Here is an 8427-nt window from a genome sequence, read left to right as displayed (position 1 = left end):
AGAGGTGCACAGCGGTGCAGTATGGAGCTCAATTTGCCTGCCTCAGGAGGCTACGCACTTTGGTCACACCATCCATACGGTGCCTCCGATCACATCTTCGGATCAAGCATAAATTGGCTCTTAGTTGGATTCTGCTGCAAAACGTTTCGCCTGTTACTCCAAACACTCAACATAACATAAAATATGTTTGGTTCTTAAATGGAAGTTGTAGTTCACTTTAGAACCATACAATTAAAATCAAGTTTTTGGGGGTTCTTTCCAATTTCTTCTGAATTACAGCTTCTGTTTGAAAACAGAACGGAACTCAACAGTTTTTAGAGTAAACGGCAACAGACAACGTTTGCAATGGTCTGTGGAATACACCCCAGCTAGTATAACCCATGTGTTTTTCTAGAGACGGTGCCAGTGTTAAAGTGTGTTGTTCCTCCACTAGGGGACAGTCACAAACACAGGTGAAAGTTTGTTTGTAGCTATGCCAAAGATTATCTACTGTATTATATTGATAGAGATAGCCAAGTAACAATGGAAATACATGTCCTCAATGATTGAAGGCAGGCGAGATCAGGTGGGTTCATTCTAGCCAATGAGAGGGCAGATATGCGTGTGAACAACAGGCACAACTAAGTCGTTTTTCTCAGTTGCCGGAATGCGACGTGCACCCACTGATACCAGTACATTTGTAACAGCCTAAACATTACGGAAACTTCTATTAGATCAAATAAGCCTCACGTAATTTGACATTCATAGACCTCCATAAAAAGGGCTTATCTCAAGCAGACAGATTTTGGGCGGAGTAAATCCTCTCACTCTTCTGCTCTGTTAACTGACTGATAATACAAAGTCCTCTGATGTTCTCCAGATGAAGAAGTCATATCTACACGTTTCTGTCTGTCTGTCCCAAGCTGAGACAAACCAGTACGGTTGGAATCTTACATTTTACAGGTGTTATTTCTGTCTACAGTGATCAATATCTGGGTTTCCCAAACTCGGTCCTGGGGCACCCCCTGGGCGCACATCTTGTATTTTGCCCTAGCACCACACAGCTGATTCAAATAATCAAAGCTTGATGATGAGTCGGTTATTTGAATCAGCTGTGTAGTGTAGGGAAGAAACCAAAACGTGCACCTGGGGGGGTTGAATTTGTCAGTTAATGATGCAGGTTGAAAATGTACAGGAAAAGTACAAAATACTAGAGGTTACAATTATAAAACTAGAGAAATGTCAAATCTATAGTTTTAAACCTGCTTCTAACTAAGTTTCAAGTGCCAAGCCTTGCTTTACTGCCTCCTTAACACAAGTAGTTACTAGCCTGTTTATAATGACAAGTTAATGAGGAGGTTCCTCATGTGTGTTGTCCACCTCACCCTCCTAAACAGTTTGGGGTATATTTTCTAGAAAAGTTGTACATTCTGACCCAGTTTGTATACCACAGACCAGCCTAGAAGTATTGTAAACCCTTCATCATTACACAGAAGAGTCATTGAACGACCCTTCTGTAGAGAGGAGTTTTGTTAAGAGCCTCAGCATTCGGTCTGAACCTTAACAAGCATCTCTTGCGGTACGGTTTTGGAAGCACAAGAACCACATCAGCGATTAAAATGTTCAAGTGATACACACCTTTATAGGGTTAATGTTCCCACACTGCCATGTCTCCATGTCACAGTGCTTGTTTGCGGAAGACAGAGGCGACCACCTGTACCTATTGGCTATCTAGCGTGCTCTGAACACCTGTGTGTAGTTGGTCAACTGGAGGCATTCACAGCCAGCGAGGAAGAGGCGAAGCGAGAGGGTTAACTCCGCCCAAAATCTGTCCACGTTAAGCAGATCATTAATATTAAGCAGGTGAGGAGTTTTTATATGGTGGTCAATGAGTGTCGAATTTAGTGAGGACAAAATGTATTGCTATTTTAATACGTGAGGTTTATCTGATCAAATGGAAGTTTCGTGACGCTCAAGGTGTTATGAGTGTACTGATATAAGTGTGATGCACGTGACAACCCGGTAACTTTGAGAGAAAAACTCCATATAGGAGTTGTCCCTGTTTGAAATTCGAGATGGTCTATATACGTATTTATGAGGCTAGCATAGCATCTCACTCTCCATTGAATGCAGGCAGTTGACGTCAACACCCCTCATATAATATTCAAAAAAATAATTAGAATAACGAGATGTATCCACCAATCCAAAGAGAGGAATAGGCGGGAGCTTGACAGCTCACTGTTCTGCTCTGTGGACATGGAATCCCAATGTTAGGGCAGAGACACAAGCATCTCGTCATTATATCCAGTATCTCTGACACAGTGTATTGACCTGTGCAAACCTCCTACAGTAAGTGTATAGATTTATTTTTTAAGATCATTTTTTGCTGATATGAAAGATAATGGTCCTATCAGCATACGTTTTGAAACCTGTTTCTAAACGTTAAAACACAGCATCAGGACTGTAGTTCACACAGACGCAGCCTTGGGTGAAACTAACCGCTGAAAACACTACGGAGAGAAGTGTTTTCCAGAGCTAACTTGGGCCAAACAACGAGAAGTACCTGTACTTGTAGCCCGAGATGTACTCTTAAGGAGCCTACTGTTACTCCATTAGGTCCTTATATTTTCAGAGGTAGACTGGCTCTGGCAGCCAAAACAACCAAATACTCCATCTAAACATAAAGCCCTCTACTTTCATGTCAAATCAAAATCATTTCAGAATGGAAAACACACACTAACTGTGCACTGTTTTAACAGTTTTTAACACCAGCAGCAGCCGACAGTATTTTCAGTAACATTTGAGACGGCCTTGTTCTGTTACACACAGATGTTCGGAGACAGATATAGCAATTAGCACAGGTGGTCCCTCTGTTTCCTGTCTGTCTTCTGTAAAAACGAGCTGTAACATGGAGAAATGACCATGTGGGAACAGTAACCCTAAGTCTATTTAGCGTCTATAAACAGACTAGGCCCAGGTACTGTATGAGTTGTATGCAGGGACGGGGTTGTTTTCACACAGCCAGACCTACTCGGTTGGCATCTACTGTATGAAGGGTGCTTTCCTATAGTTTCTGTCAGTGTTATTTGTACTTTGTTGAAATCCTCCTGAATGTCTCTTTGATAAAGGACCAATACAGTAATGATTCTATTGTTGAACCAACTGGAAGCCCATCCATCTATATATAGTGTTGTGGCTTTTAAGTGAAGCACAATGTTTAACTGAAAACATTTTGTTTGTTGGCAGAATAAGTAGAGATATATTTTTTAAACAATTGTGTGTATCTTTGCCCTTGACCAGGGATTGTGCCACACAATCACAATTGTCTTTACATTCTTCAATTTTTGTTCTGCACTGGATTACGGTGGCCATGGCAACAAAATAAACTACTGCAATTCATACTGAGTGTACAAAACATGATGAACACCTGCTCTTTCTATGACACAGACTGACCAGGAGAATCCAGGTGAAAGCTATGATCCCTTATTGATGTCACTTGTTAAATCCACTTCAATCAGTTTAGATGAAGGGGTGGCAACAGGCTCAAGAAGGACGTTTAAGCCTTGAGACAATAGAGACCTGGACTGTGTGTGTCGTTCAGAGGGTGAATGGGCAAGACAATAGAGACCTGGACTGTGTGTGTGTGTCATTCAGAGAGTGAATGGGCAAGACAATAGAGACCTGGACTGTGTGTGTGTGTCATTCAGAGGGTGAATGGGCAAGACAATAGAGACCTGGACTGTGTGTGTGTGTCATTCAGAGAGTGAATGGGCAAGACAATAGAGACCTGGACTGTGTGTGTGTGTCATTCAGAGGGTGAATGGACAAGACAACAGAGACCTGGACTGTGTGTGTGTGTGTGTCATTCAGAGGGTGAATGGACAAGACAAAAGTGCCTTTGAAAGGTACCAGGCACACTGGTTTTTGCCAAGAACTGCAACGCTGCTGGGTTTTTCACCCTCAACAGTTTCCCTTGTGTATCAAGAATGGTCCACCACCCAAAGGACGTCCAGCCAACTTGACACAACTCTGGGAAGCATTCGGAGTCAACATGGGCCAGTATATTAGAGTCCGAATTGACGAATTGAGGCTGTTCTAACGTAATATTAGGAAAATGTTCTTAATGTTTTGTGCATTCAGTGTATGTTTGCTTAAGACTTTTCATTCATAAAAAAGAACACTGTATAAATGATTTTGATAAAATAATGTATTCATATTTTTTGGAGTGTTTTTAATAAATGTATCTGTTCCTACAGTTTTATTCATTATGAACTAAAATACAAAACTGATCCTAGATCAGCACAAAAATGTTTTGTCTTCCCTCCAATCAGGGACTGATTTATACCTGGGACACCAGGTGGACACAATTACTTATCAGGCAGAACAGAAAACCAGCAGGCTCTGGACCTTATAGGGTAAGATTTGAATACCCATGGTTCACATGACAGCTAAGGTGAGCTGTAGTAAGGTAAGGTAAGGTAAGGTAAGGTAAGGTAAGTTGAGTTGAGTTGAGGTGAGGTGAGGTGAGGTGTGTTTGCATTCTGTGTTCCTGCCCAGAGGTATTTGTCTGATCTGGCCTCCAGGCAATCATAGAAAATGACTAAAGTAAAAGGCACTTAAATATTAAGTGAAAAAATGTATAAATTATTTAAAATTCCTTATATTAAACACACCAGGGGGTGCCATTTAAATTACTTACAGGTAGCAAAGGGCACACTCCAACACTCAGACATAATTTACAAACTAAGCATTTGTGTTTAGTGAGTCTGACAGATCAGATCATTTACCTGTCCTGCTAAGCATTCAAATGTAATGACTACTTTTAGGTGTCAGGGAAAATGTATGGAGTACAAATTACATGACTTTCTTTAGGAATGTAGTAAATTCTATTTTTTTTATTTAACTAGGCAAGTCGTTTAAGAACAAATTCTTATTTTCAATGACGGCCTAGGAACAGTGGGTCAACTGCCTGTTCAGGGGTAGAACGACAGATTTGTACCTTGTCAGCTCGGGGATTTGAACTTGCAACCTTTCGGTACTAGTCCAACGCTCTAGGCTACCCTGCCGTAAAAGTTGTCAAAAATATAAATAGTTAAGTACAGATACCCCCAAAAACAACTTAAGTAGTATTTTTACTTAAGTACTTTACACCACTGTGGGTGAGCATTATTGGTAAGTATGGTCAGCATTATTGGTAAGTATGGTCAGCATTATTGGTAAGTATGGAACTGACCAGTAGAGGTCACTGACGGACTGCTTTCAACTGCCATGTTGCCACCTAGTGGCCTCTTAACATAGTCTTGGATGTTTCCTGGAATCTCAACGTCAATCACATGAGGAGAAGGTTGTGAAGTGTGAATGAGCTGGTGGCTCAGGCTCTCGCCTGTTAAGTGTGTGATTGTGGGTTGGATTCCAGGCAGAGCGTGTGGTTGTGTTGGCAGCTGATGGGGTTTAATGCCTGGGGTTTCCGCTCCTGTGAACAGCAGTGGCTATGCAGGGAAACCTCTGGAAAAAGTAGACCCTTTGATTTTAATTAGTGCTTTTTGCCTATTTAAAACACAAAGGTCTACTTCTCCTGCAGGTGTTTCCCTCCACAACCACTGCTGCTTACTGTTCTGGAACCACAGTCCTGACTTACACTGTGGCAGAGTCCTCAGTGGTGAACTACCTGTCTTCCAGAGCACTGGGTTTAAACCTACAGCCCTGTGCTAATGAGGTGAGATCCACAACCACTGCTGCTTACTGTTCTGGAACCACAGTCCTGACTTACACTGTGGCAGAGTCCTCAGTGGTGAACTACCTGTCTTCCAGAGCACTGGGTTCAAACCTACAGCCCTGTGCTACTGAGGTGAGATCCACAACCACTGCTGCTTACTGTTCTGGAACCACAGTCCTGACTTACACTGTGACAGAGTCCTCAGTGGTGAACTACCTGTCTTCCAGAGCACTGGGTTCAAACCTACAGCCCTGTGCTACTGAGGTGAGATCCACAACCACTGCTGCTTACTGTTCTGGAACCACAGTCCTGACTTACACTGTGACAGAGTCCTCAGTGGTGAAGTACCCGTCTTCCAGAGCACTGGGTTCAAACCTACAGCCCTGTGCTAATGGGGTGAGATCCCACAGACTCCTTCACACTCATTACACTTCTCTTTGTAGTTTAGACATCGACATTCAGCTGCTAAAGGACAAGAGATGGGATTTGAACCCATAACTTATTATTTATAAAGCATTTACTCCACAGAGCTACCAATACCTCCACCCACAGAGCTACCAATACCTCCACCCACAGAGCTACCAATACCTCCACCCACAGAGCTACCAATACCTCCACCCACAGAGCTACCAATACCTCCACTCACAGAGCTACCAATACCTCCACCCACAAAGCTACCAATACCTCCACCCACAGCGCTACCAATACCTCCACCCACAAAGCTACCAATACCTCCACCCACAAAGCTACCAATACCTCCACCCACAAAGCTACCAATACCTCCACCCACAAAGCTACCAATACCTCCACCCACAGAGCTACCAATACCTCCACCCACAAAGCTACCAATACCTCCACCCACAGAGCTACCAATACCTCCACCCACAAAGCTACCAATACCTCCACCCACAAAGCTACCAATACCTCCACCCACAAAGCTACCAATACCTCCACCCACAAAGCTACCAATACCTCCACCCACAGAGCTACCAATACCTCCACCCACAGAGCTACCAATACCTCCACCCACAAAGCTACCAATACCTCCACCCACAGAGCTACCAATACCTCCACCCACAGAGCTACCAATACCTCCACCCACAGAGCTACCAATACCTCCACCCACAGAGCTACCAATACCTCCACCCACAGAGCTACCAATACCTCCACCCACAAAGCTACCAATACCTCCACCCACAGAGCTACCAATACCTCCACCCACAAAGCTACCAATACCTCCACCCACAAAGCTACCAATACCTCCACCCACAAAGCTACCAATACCTCCACCCACAAAGCTACCAATACCTCCACATTCATGGCCATTTTGTTTTTAATTTGAACATTGATGTAAGTGTCCACTAAAGTGTAACCTTAAAGTCATGGATGGATGGAAGGCAGGGACTCAGGCCAGGAGCCACCAAGTCCAACACACGTATTCACCTTCTCTTCTGAATTTTGGCATAAACATTTGTGGAAATAACCAGTAAAGCAGAAGAGATGGGATATGAAGCAAACATCTCTTAGAAGAGCAGCAGGGATTTAATGCCCTTTCTTTTCAAATCTGCACGTGTATTTGACAGTGACATTTCAAAATGGCAGAACACAAACAAAAGCACATGCATCTAGATGAGAACCCACAACCTCTGAAACAGTTGCTTTAACCATTGAGCCACCAGCAGCTGCATGTCAGCCAAAACATGTTTTTTTTAATCTCAGGGAAGGGTAAGTAGTTCAATTTTGAATCATCAGAATGACAGAACTCAGATTTGATCTGAGCCACAAACGTATCTAACATTCCAATGTTCTCTTTACGTTTTTATAATTGTAAAAAATATCTAATGGGGGATTGAACCACCAACTTCAGAATAATTAAACAAGTTCATTTATCCACGAGCCCCACGCCTCCACCTTGCGTCTGTCACTTGCATTGAGAAGTGTTGAAACACAGACAAATACATTACCTCTGAAAAACACAAGAGATATTAGAATGTAGAATTGTGCTATACTAAAATACAGCAATTGGGGTTTATTACAGGAAACCAAGAGCACAAAACAGCACACTTGTTTTAGATCTCTACCATAGAGATAGATCGAGGACTCATCTTTATATCTGTTCCATTATAGCGTCTGTGACAACATGGGCAGCGCCATTGAGGCTACAACCCATAGGAAAACCCACCCAGTTGACTACTTTAAAATGGCGGAACCATGGTGAAATCCCTCTGACGCAGCTCATGCTGTCACAGATGCTGTAATGGTACAGATAAAGATGCTAAAACTGCCTTTTGGCCACATGCTCCTAATACAACAGGTGTAGAACTTAGTGTGAAATGCTTACTTACGAGCCCTTTAACCAACAATGCAGAGTATCAAAACAGTAGGCAAGACAAAGGAAAACGAGTAACACAATAAAATAATAACGGGTCTATAAACATGGTGTGTGTGTGTGTGTGTGTGTGTGTGTGTGTGGTTAGAGTTGATTCTGTGTACATCGAGCCTGTGCAAGAAAGTCCGTCCAAAGAATTATCATTTAATAAGGGGGTCAATGCAAATAGTCCAGGTAGCAATTTGATCAACTTTTCAGCAGTCTTATGACTTGGGGGCAGGAGTGTTATGGAGATTTTTTGGTCGCAGACTTGGTGGTACTGCTTGCCGTGCGGTAGCAGAGAAAACAGTCTCAGGGTCCTTAGCTTAGTGATCAAATAAAATCAAAGTTTATTTGTCACGTG

This window comes from Oncorhynchus clarkii, chromosome 17, assembly GCF_045791955.1.
Source record: "Oncorhynchus clarkii lewisi isolate Uvic-CL-2024 chromosome 17, UVic_Ocla_1.0, whole genome shotgun sequence".
NCBI classification, from domain to species: Eukaryota; Metazoa; Chordata; class Actinopteri; order Salmoniformes; family Salmonidae; genus Oncorhynchus; species Oncorhynchus clarkii.
This window is presented reverse-complemented; position numbering follows the sequence as displayed.